The sequence below is a fragment of the Bos indicus genome, chromosome 23 (genome assembly GCF_029378745.1).
Source record: "Bos indicus isolate NIAB-ARS_2022 breed Sahiwal x Tharparkar chromosome 23, NIAB-ARS_B.indTharparkar_mat_pri_1.0, whole genome shotgun sequence".
In the NCBI taxonomy this organism is placed as follows: Eukaryota; Metazoa; Chordata; class Mammalia; order Artiodactyla; family Bovidae; genus Bos; species Bos indicus.
In genome coordinates this window covers 13,952,614-13,972,885 of record NC_091782.1, presented here as the reverse complement: position 1 = coordinate 13,972,885, position 20,272 = coordinate 13,952,614, and the positions used below count along the sequence as shown (strand labels likewise).

Genomic DNA, 20,272 nt, shown 5'->3' with positions numbered 1-20,272 from the left:
ACGCGACCTCCCGGCCCTGAACCGGTGTAACCTGCCGGCCCGCCGCCGATCGGTTGCTACGTGACGCAAGCGCGCAGAGGCGCGTGCGCGGCCACGGCGGTGTGCGTGAAAGCGGACGCGCGCCGCGGTGGCGGCGGCGGCGAGGACGGCGGCGACGGCAGCGGCCGAGGGGGCGGTGGTTACGAGGAGGGTGCGGAGCGGGCGGAAGAGGCGCCCGTGCGGGCCGTGAGGTCGCAGAGGAGCATCGTGGGGGTGAGTAGCCGGGGCCTCGCGGGGGAGGTGGGGCCCGGCCGCACCTGCTGCGCGGGCCCGGGGCGCGGGGACGCGCGCCCCTCCGCGCTCCTCAGCCGCCTACTCCGGGGGGCGGGGAGGGAGCGCCGACGGGGGCTGACGAGGGTCAGTTCCTGGGCGCCGGCGCTCCGGAAACCGGCCGCCTGCGGCCGGCGGAGACTTCAGTTCTGGAAGCGTCTGGGGCGTCTGGAGTTCCTCAGGGCGGCCCTGCCAGGCTCCCGGGCCGAGGAATCTGAAGCCCGAGAAGTCCGGCTCCCTGAGCAGCCTCACATCCTGCCTGAGACGAGGCTGCGCGAAACCGAAGGCGAGGAGGAACGGGGAACGCAGTGGTTGGGGCTCGGATAAGTTGGGCCCTGCTGGGGCCCCTCAACGCCCCTGCCCTGGCCGGGCTCCAAGGAGGAGCCGGTTGTTATGGAGAGTGTTGTGTGAATCAGTGCCCGCGCGCCGCGTCAGACACACCCACGACCGGGGGCAGGAGATCTGTCACTGTGGAGAGGGGGCGGGCAACTTGTTGCCTGGTGTTTCCAACTTCAGGAGTTGTGTGCACGTGTTTGATGCACGCTGAAAGCCTTGTCGGCGCTTAGCATTTTATCACGCTGTTGCTACAGATTTTGAGGCCAAGGGGTGGATAGACATCCTTAGTTCTTCCTCCAAATACTCAAATCAGCTGTTTTATTTCCCTAACCCATGTTGTACTTCTGTCATTATTAGGGCCAAGTAACTGTGGAGGCGCTGCCTTTTATTTTCTTTAAAAGAAGTACAGGCTTGGTATTTACTAGGCAGAAAACACAGATTCTGTTCAGCGTGTGGGCTGGAAATGTTGATGGTCGGATAAGCCTGATAGGGTACAGCTTAACATCAGCCCAGTGCTTTCTTAGTGCCTTGGACTCTCTCGCCTAGTGACCATGCTCAGGAGAAAGTATTGGAGGTAGGAAGTCAGTCTTTTCTGATCGTTGATGAAGGCAGTGCCTAGAAACGGTGGAAAGGTAGGCTGTACTGAAATTTAATCATGATTTGTGCAAGAAAATTGACAATAACTTGTAACTTCTCATTCAGTTCGAAAAGTCTATGATTCAGTTTCACAACTGAGGATCTGTAATGTTTATTACTTGAGGTTCTTATATCTTGGAGCCAGGGATAGATAACCTTGCTCTGTAGCACTTCAAGTACTGAGACTTCAATATTTCTTGTGCTCTGGACAGTAATAGCTTTTAGGACAGAATCACATTTGTTTGCTTCAGGGCCGTGTCTCCAGCACCTGCAAAAGTGCTTGCCACAGAGTAGACACAGTAGATATTTATTATATGCGACACTGTGGATAAGTCGTTTATCAGTGCTTAGCAAGCGTTTAGCTCAGTCCTTCAAGTAGTTAATACATATGCTGCCTGTGCCCAGTATTATGCTATATGTGGGAGGAGGATTGTGGGATTAACAAATGACATTGAAAGACCTGGCTTTTTCCCCTTAAGAGTGAAAACAGTATTGCTGGGAAAATAAAGCACATAGAAAATAATTATGAAACTAGATGAGGCAGTCTGTAAACAGGTGCTCTGTGAGGTACTATACTTTAAGTACAGTACAAACTTAGAAAAGATTGATTTCATCTTTGGAAAAAGTGGAAACTGTCTTTTAGAGATAAGTCATATGTTTGAGAAAATAGTGTGAATTTGGTCACTGGGGGAATATATTGCAGCGACTTACATGTCCCTTGATAGGGGATAATTGGAGAGAGAAGGTTTAGCAGGTTCAGGAGGGAAAGTGTTAAGACTCAGGCAGGCTTATCAGCATCCCACTGATAAACAGAGCCTGCTTCCTGGGAGGGATGGGAGTTGTGTTACTCAGAGTAGACTCTTAGACAAGAATAAGTGTTATCCTTATTTAAAATGCAAAGATATTATGGTTGAACCAAAAGCAGGTATACCTCTGATTTCAGTACTAATCTGAATAAATGCCTCACTACTGTGCGCTTATCTTATGTATTTAGTCAGCAGTGCATGCCCTCATTTCTAAAATCTGCCTGATGTGCTGGGGCCGTTGTATTGGAAATGTACTGAAATGATGTACCCAAAGCAATTATCCAGCTACTCTCCGTGATACAGTTTTCCTTGGGATTATCTCTTATAGCGGTCTGTGATGTTTGTAGTCCTGCTGATCCTGTAAAATATACAAATCATGTTAGCTGGGAAAGGAGTCTATTTGAAGGATACTCAAAAATATTGACAAAAAGATTTTGAGAAAATTGCAGATGCTGCTGCTAAATATTGAACCTTCACTCTTTATCTTTTGTTGTAATGTGAGCTTTCTTTTGAGTGTTGCATAAACCTGAACTTGAATTGCTAACCTGTGTAATGTTGCAACACCAAATGTTGCATTATTTAACAACTCAGCAAATATTTATTGGGTACTGGCTATGGCTGGGCACTGTGTTGGGTGCAGGGACAGTGAAGAAAGCACAGTATCCCTGAGATATCAAGTGTTCATCAGAGGAGACAGACACTAACCATGACATGTTACATAAGAGCTCACTATTTTTGGAATAAATAAAATGCTGAAGGAATAGATTACTTTGGCTGGGGAAATAAATCAATAGAGTCAGGGAAAACTTTAAAAATGATGGAACTTAGCCCTGAAGGTTAATTAGTATTTTGCCACACGGAAAAGGAAAAACAATCATTCCAGGCAGAGGGGAAAGTATAAGCAAAATTGCCAAAGATTAAAATTAAGTGGGAAAACTTTGAGTTCTTTTTTGTAGGCTTCTTGTATGGCAGAAGTGATGAGACAGGAAAGTTATGGTTGGAGCCAAATCATGAGGAAGTCTTTTATTCTAAAAAGCCTAGACCTGCCAGCACTACTCCTGTGTTGGCGATAAGAGAATGGTGGAAGGTAGAACAATCAGATCAGAAAGTTAAGTGGCAGTTCGTGTGCGGAGTTGCTTTAGAGTGGAGAGGCAGGGAAACCAATTAGGATGTAGGTGAGAGGTGCCCATATCTTGAAGAGGGACAGTGGGAATGGACAGCTTGTAAAGATATTTTAGATGTTAAAATCTCTGAATGTTATGGACAGCTAGAAGTGAGAGAGAGTGAGAAGTCAAAAGTGGCACTGATGATTATGAGGGCATTAGATTAGAAAACATAGGAGGAGGAACAGATTTACAATGGAGGGAAGAAATGATGGCATGTTAATTTTAAGGCCCCTGTGTGGAGTTTAGAGAGGTCCATTAGCTAACTGGAAGTTCTACTCCAGAGTTTATCAGACTTTAGAAGTAATTGTCATGTAACTGACGGACTCCAAGGCTACTATGTAGTAGCATTCTAGGACTTAATATAGTTAGTCTTTGGAGTTAGGAAAACCCAAAGTCAAATCTCTTATGCCTCTGTTGGTTAGATTGAGTAACCTTAGACAATTTATTTAGCATCTCTAAACCTATGGGGTTTTTTTTCCCCTGAAAAGTGGGGTTAATAATACTTAAAAGAATTGTTGTGGCAATTAAGATAATATGTACACAACAGGACAGTGCTTGGACGATAAATGCTTAATAAATGACAGCTGTTGCTGTTAGTTGTTGTAATAGTTACAGCTGCAGAGATAGTGGAAGAAGATAATCCTACCCAGAAAAGTTGAGAATGAGAACTGGAAAGAACATGGAGTGGAACTTCTGGATGGTTTCTCAAACTTGAGCATTCATCAGAAATACCTGGAGGCTTTGGTAAAATACAGATTTCTTAGTGTCCCACCTCCACAGTTTCTGATTCAGTAAGTCTGGCAGGGGCTCTTGAATTTGCATTTTGAATAAGTTCTCATGTGTTGCTAATGTTGTTATTCCCAGGACTGCACTTGGAGAACCACTGACTCAGAGGATTGGTGAAGGAAGAGAGGCCAGCTGAGAGGCTAACGAATAGATTGAGGTTGATGGAGAATTCAGAGAAAGTTTAGAGCAAAATAAGGAAGTAAGAGCCTGGAGAACCACCATTCTGCTTTCCAGTTCCATGAACTTCAACTCATTCTTATTTCTGTTTCATCCAGAATTTGGTATAATGCTTGGCACATAACATTGTTTGAACGAACCTTTGAAGCTTCTTAACAATGTCCTTATGGGTGATTGCAAGTACTAACGTTCCTTCATCCTCTTATATCTCTGCATGGTCACTGAGAAGATACTGTTTCTAATTTTATAGACACACATAAACACAATAACTGCAGAAAATTTCTTTCAGATAGCTGAGGCATAACTAGGTGCTTTTGACTCTGAATTAGATGCCCCCGCCCTCTTTTAAATGTCAGAGAGCCCAGTTAGCAAAATAATTGTCAATAACAAGTGCCAAGACTCTGCTCAATGTTACATGGCATCCTGGAGGGGAGGGGAGTTTGGGGGAGAATGGATACAAGATATGCACGGCTGAGCTCCCATCGCTGTTCACCTGAAACTGTCACAACATTGTTAATCAGCTATACCCCAATACAAAATAAAAATTTTATTTTAAAAAGTCTGAACATTCTGTCTTAAAAAAATGCCAGGATTACAATCTGTATCTTTTATTAGGTACTTTGAAGGTTTATAGAGTAAGAAAATAATATACTTTGTGTACCTGGGATGTTTACAAGAGGATGGGAAAAATGGGCAAAACTCAAAGGAAAGAAACAGAATGAGATAAAATCACAGAAATGTGGATGGAGGGGAGCAGGAACATAAGGACTTCTTTCTTCTCTGCTGATGTACTTTGGGTCTTACATGTCTCATATACTCATATAGCACAAATGTTAGTGCTAATATCATAGATGTTAGTCCTACATCTATGATAGGAAGTTATAAGGGAGTTCGTCTGTATTTGTTGTTGTCGTTCAGTTGCTCACTTGTGTCCAATTCTTTGGGACCCCATGAGCTATACTGTGCCAGGCTTCCCTGTCCTCCATCTCCCGGAGTTTGCTCAAACTCATGTCCATTGAGTTGGTGATGGTGTCTAGCCATCTCATCCTCTGTTGTCCCCTTCTCCTTCTGCCTGCAGTCTTTTCCAGCATCATGGTCTTTTCTAGTGACTCGGCTCTTCGCATCAGGTGGCCAAAGTATTGGAGCTTTAGCAGCAGTACTTCCAGTATTCAGGGTAGATTTCCTTTGATTGACTGGTTTGATCTCCTCGCTGTCCAAGGGACTCGCAAGAGTCTCCTCCAACACCACAATTCGAAAGCATCAATTCTTCAGTGCTTAGCCTTCTTTATGGTCCAACTCTCACATCCATACATGACTACTGGAAAAAATATAGCTTTGGCTATATGGAACTTTGTTGGCAAAATGATGTCTCTGCTTTTGAATATGTTGTCTAGGTTTGTTACAGCTTTTCTTCCAGGGTACAAGTGTCTTTTAATTTCATGGCTGCAGTCACCATTCATAGTGATTTTGGAGCCCAAGAAAATAAAGTCTGTCACTGTTTCCACTGTTTCCCCATCTATTTGCCATGAAGTGATGGGACCGGATACCATGATCTTCATTTTTTTAATATTGAGTTCCAAGCCAGCTTTTTCACTCTCCTCTTTCACTTTCATTAAGAATCTCTTTAGTTCCTCTTCACTTTCTGCCATTAGCATGGTGTCATCTGCATATCTGAGCTTATTGATATTTCTCCCGGCAATCTTGATTCCAGCTTGTGCTTCATCCAGCTTGGCATTTCGCATGATGTACTCTGCATGTAAGTTAAATAAGCAGGGTGACAATATACAGCCTTGATGTACTCCTTTCCCAATTTTGAACCAGTTCATTGTCCCACGTCTGGTTCTAACTGTTGCTTGACCTGCATACGGTTTCTCAGGAGGCAGGTAAGGTGGTCTGGTGTTCCCATCTGCATTCCAAGATATGCAGATGATACCACCCTAATGGCAGAAAGTGAAGAAGAACTAGAGCCTCTTGATGAGATGGTTGAATGGCATCACCGACTCAATGGAGATGAATTTGAGCAAACTCTGAGAGGTAGTGAAGGATAGGGAAGCCTGGCGTGCTGCAGTCCATGGGGTCACAAAGAGTCGGACATGACTGAGCGACTAAACAACAACAAATCTGCATGTCTGAAGTTGTTGATATTTCTCCTAACAATCTTGATTGCAACTTGTGATTCATCCAGCCCAGCATTTCGCCTGGTGTACTCTGCACAGAAGTTAAATATACAGGGTGACAGTATACAGCCTTGCTATACTACTTTCTTAATTTCGAACCAGTCAGTTGTTCCATGTGTGGTTCTAACTGTTGCTTCTTGATCTGCATACAGGTTTCTCAGGAAGCAGGTAAGGCGGTCTGGTATTTCCATCTCTTTAATAATTTTCTAAAGTTTACTGTGATCCACACAGTCAAAGGCTTTAACATAGTCAATGAAGCAGAAGTAGATGTTTTTCTGGAATGCTCTTGATTCTTCTATGATCCAACAGATGTTGGCAATTTGATCTCTGGTTCCTCTATGTTTTCTAAATCTATCTATACATCTGGAAGTTCTCAGTTCACGTACTATTGAACTCTAGCTTGAAGGATTTTGAGCATTACCTTGCTAGCATGTGAAATGAGTGCAATTGTATGGTAGTTTGAACGTTCTTTGACATTGCCCTTCTTTGGGATTGGAATGAAAACTGCTATATAAGGAAATCAGACAATAGTTGTGCAAAGATATAAACACATTGAAAAGAGATTTCAGGAGTTAAATTGTAGCTAGACCTGTTAGCTACTCAGCATGCTTCATTTGGCTCTTGTTCACTCAGTTTATTCTTTCTACTAACATTTGTTCATTAAGTATATACTATGTGCCAGAAACTGTGCAGAGTGCTGCTACTGCTGCTGCTAAGTCGCTTCAGTCGTGTCCGACTCTGTGCGACCCCATAGACAACAGCCCACCAGGCTCCCCCGTCCCTGGGATTCTCCAGGCAAGAACACTGGAGTGGGTTGCCACCTCCCTCTCCAATGCATGAAAGTGAAAAGTGAAAGTGAACTCCCTCAGTCATGTCTGACTCTTAGCAACCCCATGGACTGCAGTCCACCAGGCTCCTCCATCCATGAGATTTTCCAGGCAAGAGTACTGGAGTGGGGTGCCATTGCCTTCTACACATAGAGAAATGCTCATTGCTCTGGTTATCCAACACTGGCTTTAGTTAGGGATCTGGTGGCTCAACGGTAAAGAATCTGCCTGCAATGTGGGAGACTTGGGTTTGATCCCTTAGTTGGGAAGAACCCCTGGAGGAGGAAATGGCAACCCACTCCAGTATTCTTGCCTGGAGAATCCCATGGACAGAGGAGCCTGGCAGGCTACAGTCCACAGAGTCACAAAAAGTCCGACATGACTGAAGTGACTTGTCAGGGCATGATATACACCTTGTGATATACACCTTGTGATGCCTGAATTTTACAATCTTAAGACTATATTGTTATGAGTAGACATCAAGAATATTCATTGGAAGGACTGATGCTGAAGCAGAAACTCCAGTACTTTTGCTGCTGCTGCTGCTAAGTCGCTTCAGTCGTGTCCGACTCTGTGCGACCCCATAGATGGCAGCCCACCAGGCTCCCCCGTCCCTGGGATTCTCCAGGCAAGAACACTAAGATTGAGGGCAAGAGGAGAAGGGGCTGACAGAGGATGAGATGGTTGGATGGCATCACTGGGTCAATGGACATGAGTCTGAGCAAACTCCAGGAGATAGTGAAGGACAGGGAAGCCTGGCGAGCTGCAGTCCATGGGATTGCAAAGAGTTGGATGTGACTGAGTGACTGAACAACAGCAAATATTAATATGAGTAGACATTGAGGACTTGAAGATAAATTTTTTCAGCCCTATGTATGTATACTAGAGCCATGAGAGAGTATAGAGATATACAGAACATTTTTTAAAATTTGATTTATTTTTACTTTTGGCTGCACTGGGTTTCACTGCTTTGTGCGAGCTTTCTGTAGTTGCAGTGAATGGGACTACTGCTGTAGTGCGCCGGCTTTTCTGCGGTGGCCTCTCCCATTGTGGAGCATGGGCTCTGTGCACGGGCTTCAGTAGTTCCAGCACACGGGCTTAGTAGTTGCAGCGTGCAGGCTCTAGGGCATGCAGATGTCAGTGGTTTTGGCACAAGGTCTCATTAGTTGTGGCTCTTGGGCTCTTGAGTGCTGGCTCAGTAGTGTGGTGCTCGGGATTGGTTGCTCTGCGCCATGTGGAATTTTCCCAGAGCAGGGATTGAACGTGCGTTCCCTGCCTTGGCAGGCAGATTCTTATCCACTGTGCCACCCAGGAAGTCCAGAAATTTTTTTTAAGCAATCAAAGAATATATAATTTGGTAGAGGAGAAAAACATATTTCTCTCGGTTCATGAACTGAGAACTTCCAGATGTTCAAGCTAGATTTAGAAAAGGCAGAAGAACCAGAGATCAAATTGCTAACGTCTGTTGGATCATTGAAAATGCAAGAGAATACCAGAAAAACATCTGCTTCGTTGACTATGTTAAAGCCTTTGACTGTGTGGATTATAACAAACTGAAAAATTTTTAGAGATAGGACTACCAGACCACCTTACCTGCCTCCTGAGAAACCTGTATGCAGGTCAAGAAGGAACAGTTAGAACCAGACATGGAACAACAGACTGGTTCAAAATTGGGTAAGGAGTACGTCAAGGCTGTATATTGTCACCCTGCTTATTTAACTTATATGCAGAGTACATCATGCGAAATGCCAGGCTGGGTGAAGCACAAGCTGGAATCAAGATTGCTGGGAGAAATATCAATAAGCTCAGATATGCAGATGACACCATGCTAATGGCAGAAAGTGAAGAGGAACTAAAGAGATTCTTAATGAAAGTGAAAGAGGAGAGTGAAAAAGCTGGCTTGAAACTCAACATTCAAAAAATGACTAGTGGCATTCGGTCCCATCAAGTGAGTGAAAGTTGCTCAGTCGTGTCTGACTCTTTGCGACCACATGGACTATACAATCCATACAATTCTCTAGGTCAGAAAACTGGAGTGGGTAGCCTTTCCTTTCTCCAGGGGATCTTCCCAACCCAGGGATCGAACTCAGGTCTCCCGCATTGCGAGCGGATTCTTTACCAGTTGAGCCACAAGGGAAGTTGTCGGTCCTATCACTTCATGGCAAATAGATGGGGAAACAGTGGAAACACTGACAGACTTTATTTTCTTGGACTCCAAAATCACTGTAGATGGTGACTGTGGCCATGAAATTAAAAGGCATTCATTGGAAGAAAAACAATGACAAACCTAGACAGCATATTCAAAAGCAGAGACATTACTTTGTCAACAAAGGTCTGTCTAGTTTTTTCAGTTTTTCCAGTAGTCATGTATGGATGTGAGAGTTGGACCATAAAGAAGGCTGAGTGCCAAAGAATTGATGCTTTTGAACTGTGGTGTTGGAGAAGACTCTTAAGAGTCCCTTAGACTGCAAGGAGATCCAACCAGTCCACCCTAAAGAAGATCAGTCCTGGGTGTTCATTGGTAGGACTGATGTTGAAGCTGAAACTCCAATGCTTTGTCCACCTGATGGGAAGAACTGACTCATTGGAAAAGACCCTGATGTTGGGCAAGCTTGAAGACAGGAGGAGAAGGGGACGACAGAGCACGAGATGGTTGGATGGCATCACAGACTCAATAGACATGAGTTTAAGCAAGCTCCCTGTACCTCCCTGGTGGCTCAGATGGTAAAGTGTCTGCCTACAATGTGGGAGACCTGGGTTCAGTCCCTGGGTCGGGAAGATCTGGAGAAGGAAATGGTAATCCACTCCAGTATTCTTGCCTGGAAAATCCCATGGATGGAAGAGCCTGGTAGGCTACAGTCCATGGGGTTGCAAAGAGTCGGACACGACTAAGCGACTGAACAACAAAATAGAATATGATATGTTAAATAAATATTGGTCACAGTCTAGGTTCTCTAATATTTGAACACCTGAGTGTTCAGTTTCGATTTCAGCTTGTAAGCTTTTATAATATTCCAGAAATTATAGCGTGTCATAAATCCTCATTAATCTCCTGGGCTGCCTTTTGGGTCTTATGTGATACAGGAAATATTCTGGCAGTCTGTGTCCTCGTTTTCTTGGTTTGGAAATATAGTTGCTGCTGCTGCTGTTGCTGCTGCTGCTAAGTCACTTCAGTTGTGTCCGACTCTGTGCGACCCCATAGACAGCAGCCCACCAGGCTCCCCCGTTCCTGGGGTTCTCCAGGCAAGAACACTGGAGTGGGTTGCCATTTCCTTCTCCAATGCATGAAACTGAAAAGTGAAAGTGAAGTTGCTCAGTCATGTCCGACTCTTAGTGACCCCATGGACTGCAGCCCACCAGGCTCCTCTGTCCATGGGATTTTCCAGGCAAGAGTACTGGAGTGGGGTACCATTGCCTTCTCCGTTGGAAATATAATGCATATAAGCAAAAGCAGTTAGCCACTGTTTATCAAGTGGCTGCATTATGCTAGGCCTTTTCTACTCATAATAAAACCTTGTAAATTGGATATTATCCTCATTTTATTAATTAGGCAGCTGAGTTTCAGAATGGGGAGAACAGTTTGCCTGTGTTTGTGACCAGTGAGGTGCGACAAGTCTGCTGCCCCATGCTTGGTCTCCACAGCCGTGCTCTTCAGCACCATCAGCGTGGGGCCCTAGCATGGAAATATCTAGATGAAGAAATCCAATCTTGTGTCTGCTGATTTGGGAGAAGTTGTTTGAGAAGTAAGACTTTTAATAACTGCCTGAATGATTGAAGCAATTTGATAATATTGTTAAAAATGGAGAAGAAAAGGAGGTAGACAATTAAAGACCCCCATGCAGATTTTCCTGTGAAGACATGCTATATTTAACCCAAAAGTTTTTGGTTGACTGACAGGTTATTTTACATAAACATTCAGATTTCCCATTCTCTATGCATAGGTTCAGTCTTCTGGAGGAAGAGTTGTACTTTTCCAAGCTAATGACATTTAAAGTAAATTCAGAACTCCTTTTTTATCACTTAGTGAAAAATGTCTTGGTGCTTCACCCCAAATTGAAGTTTCTCAGCTAATCCTCTTTCTTTCCACACCACTTATTCCTTTCACCCACTCAAGTGTTTGTTTTTTAAATCTATTTACAAGTTAGATACTTGTGTATATATTCTACTTCTGGTTTGATGTTCTTACTCTGATACCTTTTGAGTCCAATTTTATACATTCCTGGGAATCGTGACTATAATTATCTTTGTAAAGCATAGTTGATTTCCACTAATTTCATAATAAACTTTTAAATAAAATTAAACTTATAAAAATGGACAAATATTAAACCCTGTATTTGTTATCTATTGTTATGTGACAAATTGGGGCTTCCCTGGTGGCTAAGCTGTAAAGAATCTGCCTGCAGTACAGGAGATGCAGGTTTGATCCCTGGGTCTGGAAGGCCCCGAGGAGGAGGAAATGGCAACACACGCCAGTATTTGTGCCTGAAAAATCCCAAGTATTCATGCCTGAAAAATTCCACGGAGAGAGGAGCCTGGGGTTGCAGAGTTGGACAGGACTGAAGCGACTAAACGTGGCATGACCTGTAACAAATTACCTCTAAATTTAGCAGCTTAAAAGGACAAATATTTCTTATCTAACAGTACCTTTGGGTGAGAAATTTAGCTGGGTGGATTCTGACTCAATTGTAGACATTCTGTGACAGGTCATCTAAAGACCTGAATGGGGCTGGAGGATCTGCCTCCATGATGGCTGCAGCCTCAGGTCTTTGTAGGGCTGCTTGATTATCCTCACAGCATGTCAGCTGACTTTACCCAGAGCAAGATGATACAAGAGGAAAGACATGCCTTATATACCCTATCTTGACGACACACTGCCACAAAATTCTCTTGAAGTGGGTCACTGAGTCCAACCCACATTCAAAGAAAGCCTTTTAGGCTCCACTGTTTTGGGGAGGATGTCAAAAAGTTTGTAGACATGTTTTGAAACAACCATGAATCTGTCATATGAAGTCGTTTTCTCAGCTGAAATTGATTACCTTTGTTGAAGCACATGCTATAGTCTTTCTGACTTGTGTATTCACAGTATTTTCTGGAAGGATGCTTTGGAGAAAAGGTAGTAGTTTTTGAAATGTGAAGCAAGGTTTTATAAATTAAGTTTCGTTGGTGATTTTTCTTGTTTTTTTCCTCAATTTCTTTTTTTTTAAGTTAATTTATTTATTTGACTGTGCTGCATCTTAGTTGTGGGCATGTGGAATCTAATTCCCTGACCAGGGGTTGAACCCAGGCCCCCTGCATTGGGAGCGTGGAGCCTTAGCACTGGACCACCAAGGAAGTCCCTACAGTAGCCATTGACTTTCAGAAGCCCTTCCTGGCCTTTCAGCTTAGGAATTGCCCTACGTGAAGCTGGGGGCTGCTGCTTGGGCAGACCCAGGCCTCATGGGCATAAGGAGTAGGCAGCAAGGTGACCCATCTGTATCATCCAGAACTGAGCTGGCACCATTGTGCCCCAGACCAGGACACTGTCCCCTGCCCACTGTTGGATATTTTTAAAAATTTTGCATCTTATTAGCTTTATTTCTAACATAGCTGGAATCTCTTCCAATTAAGAGGTTATTAATGGCTTTGATAAGAATGGTTTCAGTGGAGCAGTGGGCTGCTAATGAGACTTCAGTGGATTCAGGAGTGAAATTCAGGTTAGGAAGAGGTGACCACGGGTAAAGATAATCTTATGAAAAGTTTGAGTAAATACTGGAAAAGGAATTAGAAACTATGTGTAAAGTACTGTATTGAAAAACTGACGTAAGTCCCTGGTGGTGCCGCAGATGGGAATCCACCTGGCGGTGCAGTAGACGTGGGTTTGATCCCTGGTCTGGGGAGATTCCACATGCTGCGGGCAGCTAAAACCTGTGCACCACCACTACTGAAGCCCATACCCAGAGCCTGTGCTCCGCCCCAAGAGAGTGAGCAGTCTGTGCACCACGACTAGAGAGTAGCCTCTGCTCACGGCAACTAGAGAAAGCCCGTGTGCAGCAACAAAGACCCAGCGCAACCAAAAAAATAAACAGTTTTCAAAAAACTGGCCTATATGCTGTCCACCTTGGCTAAGCTGATACGGGCTCAGTCCAACAAGTTGAAAGTATTTTAAACCGTTGAGGGGTATAGGCTTAACACCTGAGGCTTGGAGTCAGCTGCTTCCTGTAGCCTCCTAGTGAGTACTTCTGTTCCTGAATGAAATAGTTTGCTCTAATTTGTATATCAATGCAGTATACCTGTCAGAAGATCATCACCAAATGTATATCATCCTAAATGATGTTTTGGTTAAAAAAAATAAAAAATGTGATAGGGGAAATTGGTGGAGGAAACCCAGGGCAAGAAAATGATAGTTATGGTATCACGTGTCAAGCATATACTGTGTCCTTCATGTATTTTATTATTTCACTGCATTTTCGTAACCACCCTATCAGGGCTGTGGTTATCCCCATTTTCTGACTGAGGAGATTTAGAACCCATAGCCTTATCTCCCCTTACCTTATCCTAGTTTCTGCCACTGATCGCTGTAAGCTTGGACAGGTTTCTCCGTTTCCTCATTTGTAAAAAACCATGGTTATGATCCTTAAGTCCTTTCTAGCTCTAGGTTCCTGGGATTCTGTAAATAGTTACTAAATAGTGTTGCTATTGTGTATGAAAAAAGGCTATTCAGGGTATTTCCCCCCTCAGTGAATTAATAACTTAGTGGTAACACGGTCCGGTTGTCCAGACTAAATAATTTATTTTCCCATCACACAGTGTGTACCCATTATGTATGTGGCCTTAGAAGGCTACTGTAAAATAAATCAAGTAAATGGGCTCGGTGACAGGTTCTCCATCAGTTGTTACTAGCCCTGGGCACAGAGGCACAGAGCTACCTGCGAGACTGTGTGATGATTTTAAAGTGTGTTATAGGTTAAGTACTAAGTATTTTTATTAATTTAGAAAGTACTTTGGCATGTGGCCTTTAAAAATTACATTATTATGTTATCATAAATCTTGATTAAGGCAACAAAATGTATTTACTATGGCCAGCTTCACAGCTGGGGTGAAATATTTTATAGTGTGTATAATGAGCCTCTAGATGATGGTGATTATCTGTTCACATGTAAAAAACGAGAGTTGGGAAATTAATTAGAAGCTTTAAAAGTCTATTTAAGTGTGAAAATTAATTTCGAGTAACAGTATCACGTGCCCAGTGAGTACTAAATAATTGAGGAGGAGGAGGGATAAAAGGAAATTATGAGGCTTTCAAACCTTCTTAAGTTCATTTTGGGAAAAGGTTAGAACAACGATATTATGCTATTGTGATTTTCAGAGACATCCTTTACAACATGATGTGTAAAGAAACAAAATTAGCAAGCAATAAGCATTTTAAGATTAAATATTCTAATTTTGAATCAGTGTGTTCTAGATACAGTGTCCTGGCAAGCAGAGGCTACGGTTATGGACTCTCTTCTCAGAAGGCATTATGAAAATTTATAGGGACAGTTTGGTTTTCTAATTTGGTTGAAATGCATATTATTTTATTATAAATTATTTAAAAATCTCTCCCTTATAGCTAATGTATTTTTTATAAGTAGTAGGTTCTCAGTCTATGAATTTTATTACAGAACAGTAGGCAATATAGCAAAATTTTTGTTATAAAAAGTGGGTGTGGAGTCTGATAGGGTTGATGGCCACTGCATTCGTTTTCTGTTGATGTGTCACACACTTACAGCTTGAAACTGCAGCCCCTCATGATAATTTCTGTAGGTCAGAAGTCCAGGCATGGGATAGCTATGTTCTCTGCTCTGGGTCTTACCAGGCTGAATTTGAGGGGACTGCAGGGGCTGTGGTCTCATCTGAGATTTGGGGTCCTCCACCAGGCTCTTTGGTTGTTAGCAGAATGACTGAGGTCCTCATTTTCTTACTGGGGGTCCCTCTCAGCTCCTAGAGGCCACTTTCAGGTCTAACTTCAGGGCCCTCTCACAACCTGACAACTTCTTCAAAGCCAGCAGGAGAACTCTCCAGTTGACTGAGTGTCTCATATAAGGTTGCCTGATTACAGGATTGGCTATAACTATGCCAAAGCCCTCTGGCCTGAGGGAGCTTATCATGTGCCAAGGAACATTAGGGAAATGACTGTGGAGTCAGAAGGGAGCCAGACTCCACAAGCCTCGAAGGCCTAGTTAAGTGTTTTTCCTTCTCTTATGTTAAGAGACTTGGGAAGCCACTGAAGGTATTTAAGTGGGGATGAGAGTCATGGAGGGGTTGAGGTAAAGAGTTCATAATCAGTTTTAGAATGTGACATTCAGTCTGGTTGCTGTATGGGGACAGTTTGGAGTAAAAACAGAGAGATGGGTTAGAAAGATAGTCTGAGTGAGAGACAGGGGTGGTGTGGACTAGAATGAAAGTTGCCAAGAAGTAAATGAGTTTGAGAGCTCATTTAGGAGGTAAAATTAAAAGGCTTGCTGATAAATTAGGTATGGGAGGTAAGGTTGAAGTAGATGTCATTCTGGTTTCCATAATTGGGTTCACAGAGCTGGGGAACATTGTAGGGCAGGTTTTTTAGTGGCAGAAAGATGTAGGGAGGACAAAGTGAATTTTGAAGTACTTTTGAGGTAACCAAGTAGAGAAACTAGGCAATGGGATGTTGAGATCTGGAATTCAGGGGAGAGAGCTGTTAATATCTATATGGCCTTTTTTGGTTAATTTTGAGGGCTTAAACATGCTAGAAACTGTATTAGCTACTGGGAATATAAAGAGGACTAAGACATTAATTCAGTATTTTTTGCATGAATTCACGTTATTACTCTCTGGAAGTTTGCTTACCAATAAGACAAATCACTAACGAGATCACTGGATGCTGTTGATGGGGCAGTGATGGAGGAAAACAAGCTGATATCAAAGCACATAAAAGAGACACCTGACGAAGATGGGCAGTATCAGTGGAGGCTGTTGCTGAAGGGTGTGAGGTCTGTTTCTGAACCTCGAAAGAGCAGGCGAATTTAGCCAGATGAGGAGAATATAAGAATTTCCAGTAGTAAAAGCTTGGTTGTATGAGAGAAGACAATGAAATCTCAGGAGATCCCTGGTTTTCACTATAGGCTGGACAAGTGGTGGTAAGGCAGTGTCTGTGCTTAAGTTCTAAAGGAGATCAGCCCTGGGTGTTCTTTGGAAGGAATGATGCTAAAACTGAAACTCCAGTACTTTGGCCACCTCATGCAAAGAGTTGACTCATTGGAAAAGACTCTGATGCTGGGAGGGATTGGGGGCAGGAGGAGAAGGGGACGACAGAGGATGAGATGGCTGGATGGCATCACTGACTCGATGGACGTGAGTCTGAGTGAACTCCGGGAGATGGTGATGGACAGGGAGGCCTGGCGTGCTGCGATTCATGGGGTTACAAAGAGTCGGACACAACTGAGTGACTAAACTGGACTTCTGATGTAGCTGGTTTTGCTCTGCAGCCATTTTGAAAAGAGAGAAGAGTGTTCAATAGTTGAAACAGACTTCAGAGAACTTTAATCCTTTCTTCTCATTTACGAGTGAGGTTACCAACTTTGCTGATACCAAACTGCTGCAGTAGTGGCCATGCCCTCTTAACTGTGTGTTTCCATGTCCTCTGACATACTCATGTGGAAGAAAGCGTACTGGAAATACTCAGATGCTGCCTCTGAGTAGTGTGGGTCTCCATGGGTGCTGTGTCTTTGGAAGAGAAACGCGAAATTCTCTCTGGACTGTCTGTGTTTGTGCCCTCTTTCCATTTTTTTATCCACTTGTCTCTCCTTTTCCCCCTCATGTATTAGTGAATAATAATAATAGTATAGTGGAGTGATAATAGTGGTTAATACTGAACATTTATTATGTGTCAGGCACCATAGTAATTGTTTTACCTTACTTAATTCTACCAGCAGTCCTGTAAGATACAGTACTTTGGTACCACCACATTTTATAGAAGAAAACATGGAGGCTTAGAAAAACAAGGCTTAGAAACCCACTGTGTCAAGGGTTATACAGTAATAAGTGGTGGTGCCAAGATTTGAATTCAGGCAGTGTGACTCTGGTTAGTTTTTACTGCCTTTTCTAATACAATTTATAAGGAGTTCTGCCAGAAGAAACATGATGGGAGCTACAGATGCAAGCTATGTTTGTAATTGAAACTTTTTAGTAGCCATGATGAAGGAAAGAAAAACAGGTCAAATTAATTTAGAGATACTTTTATTAAGCCCAGTATATCTAAAATATTGTCATTTCAACATCTCAGTGTGAAAAAATAAGGAAGATGTTTTCATAAGTCTTTGAAATACAGTGTTTATTTTATAGCATGTCTCAACTTGGACTCCATGAATTCAAGGAAGGGTTCAGTGATTAGCTACCATTTTGGCCAGTGTAACTCCAAGGGGGCAGGAGAGTGCATGAAAATTCTGTCATGCTGAGTGGAGCCAGAGAGAGAGAGAGCCTGCTGAAAAATCTGCAGATGAAACCAGTGAAGAAGGCAGAGTGGTAATTCCTGGGTCTTATCCAGCAAGCAGGGGCAAGTGGAGAAGAATTTTCTCTCCTATCGCCCTGAAGCTAAATGAGGTATCTTTTTTTTCTTCCCACATTGAGACTCAGCATTTTTGTATAGTGTTATGGGTAGTTTCCATAGTGGTCTGATCCTTAAGCACTTTTGGGAATAAAGATGCATTTGTGACTGGCCACAAGATATTGGAATGTTGTTTCTATGGGAAAGGTTTAAGAATTCTAAAACTTTTACATTACTTGTTTTTGGAATGTCATCTTCTGTTAATTGTGAAAGGGGTAAGATTGGAGAACAAACTGTGGTGATCACTGCTGTGTGATCGCTTTAAGTTACAGGTGTTACAGCACAGGAGAAAAGTAATTAGCTCTTCAAGTTTGTATTTATGGGTAATGCTCATCACCTGTTATTTTCTCGCCCATAGCTAGGCTATGCCCAATTGCTTGTTGAGTTGAATATTAGCTGAGAAGCAAATATACCTGGAACTGAGTTGTGTGAATCATTTCCTTTGTGAACTTTTCATTCTTAAACACTTGCTTTCCCTCAGTCCTTCCCCTTAGATCTAAATCAACACAGGCTTATCCCAACAAACTAAATAATATTGGCATGTAGAAAGAACAGCCCTATCCTTCCTCTGGAGAAGGCAGTGGCAACCCACTCCAGTACTCTTGCCTGGAAAATCCCATGGGCGGAGGAGCCTGGTAGGCTGCAGTCCATGGGGTCGAGAAGAGTCGGACACGACTGAGCGACTTCACTTTCACTTTTCACTTTCGTGCATTGGAGGAGGAAATGGCAACCCACTCCAGTGTTCTTGCCTGGAGAATCCCAGGGATGGGGGAGCCTGGTGGGCTGCTGTCTACGGGATCGCACAGAGTCGGACACGACTGAAGCGACTTAGCAGCAGCAGCAGCATCCTTCCTCTGTTCTGAGAATGCAGACCTGTGCACTAAAAAGCACGTCAGCCAGTGTTTTATGTTTTTGTGGATGGAAAAATAAAATAGTGATATAGCAAAGAATTTTTACCAGAATGTTAACTCTCAAGACTATACTGTTTGTTAATGCTTGTTTACATTCTTGAAGTATCTATAGAGTTCACAACTGAAAAACCATAAATCACAAGACACTTAGGAAGAGAACACCAAAAAAGGTGCTGCATAATAATTGTTTTAAGTTTTAAAATACTTGAAAAATATGAGAAACATCATGCAAAGTGTGATACAGGAATATAGCCTTGATTAGCAAAGTGGAAATTTGTAAACCAAATACCTGCTAAATATTAGAGGGAGGCAGAACGTCTTAATGAAAAGATTTGGTTGTAAACTGTTGAGAGAGATTTTTAAGATGAGCACATGTATTTTTATAATCAGTTCCTGAGAGCGACATGGAGTCCCAAATCTGTGTCTCCAACCTGTGCTTGGATCATTTCATTCCAGTGTGATATTTGTTTGTTGAATACTGTCCTTGTGGGATGCGACAAAGACCTCGTCACTGCCCTCCAGGATTTCGTTTTGGCTTATTTTAGCTATTAAAAATCTCTTATTTACTAAAAATCTGTTCCATCAATGTTTGCTCTTTTCTTCTCAAATTACCTCTCAGAAAAGTACAGCAGGTCAGAGATAATCTATATCAGTGTTTTCATCCTTTTGTTTGGTGGTGGAGGGTGGGGGGGAGGCTTCCTTTAGATAAACAGGTATTTCATCACTTTTTAAAGGTTCCACTTCTTAAAACTTTTTGAAATATTTAAATAAAAGATAAATCGATTCTTATTTTAAAAGAAGGAAATACCACAACAATGTAAAGCTGTTGTACTCCAATAATAAAAAAAAGGCTACTCTCCAGAAGTGCATTGAGTTTAAACATAAACCTTCCCATTTATTCCCTTCCATCCCCTAACTCCTACCCCCTCCTGCGAGGTTACTTACTGCTGTTAATAGTTGGTGTGTGGCCTTGCAGTTCTTTTTTCCATGTGTATTTAATTCATTCAGTAGATATTTCAGTGCCTTCTTAAATGTATACATACACTTACATATGTTTAGGTAGTTGAATCCTATTGAACTAAAGCCTGTCCTCTTTACTTACTGTGTTTTGGAGCTCTGGTCAGAGCTTTTGATCTCTTCCCTTCTTATTAATGGCTGTATTGTATGAATGCATTGCAATTTATCACCCTTCCCCTCACCTGTCTGCTATTGCAAGCAATGCTGAATTAAATATTCTAGAAGCACAGTTGCTGGATTATAGGAAATATATATTTAAAAATTTGACAGATTGTGCTAAGCTAACCTCTAAAAAGCTGAACCAGTTTATACTTCCAACAGTCACATGAGGTCACTGATCCTCCATATATGATTTAGTTATATAGAGATTTAGAACTTGAAGGGACAACAGAACGTGGCCTAACTCCAGCCACGCCTTTTCTAAGATAGAAGATGAATCTCAGAGACTTGAAATGATTTGCCCAGATCTTACCCCGCAGAACCGTGTCCCAGTCTCCGATCTGTGTTCCCCTGAAGGCCTCCTAGTT

General features: G+C 42.7%; 1 protein-coding gene across 3 annotated transcripts in view; it reads left to right on the top strand.

The window, feature by feature from the left end:
- The first annotated feature begins 113 nt into the window (after positions 1–113).
- BTBD9 (BTB domain containing 9) overlaps positions 114–20,272 on the top strand; it is a 414,263-nt gene continuing 394,104 nt past the window's right edge. The window contains exons 1-2 of one of the 3 annotated variants that reach the window (XM_070777439.1): positions 114–252; positions 4,118–4,238. The gene's annotated coding sequence lies outside the window, so the exon portion shown is untranslated. Of the gene's footprint in view, positions 253–459; positions 596–4,117; positions 4,239–20,272 lie in introns of those variants that run through there. The other 2 variants (XM_019985625.2, XM_070777438.1) reach the window with 2 other exon arrangements.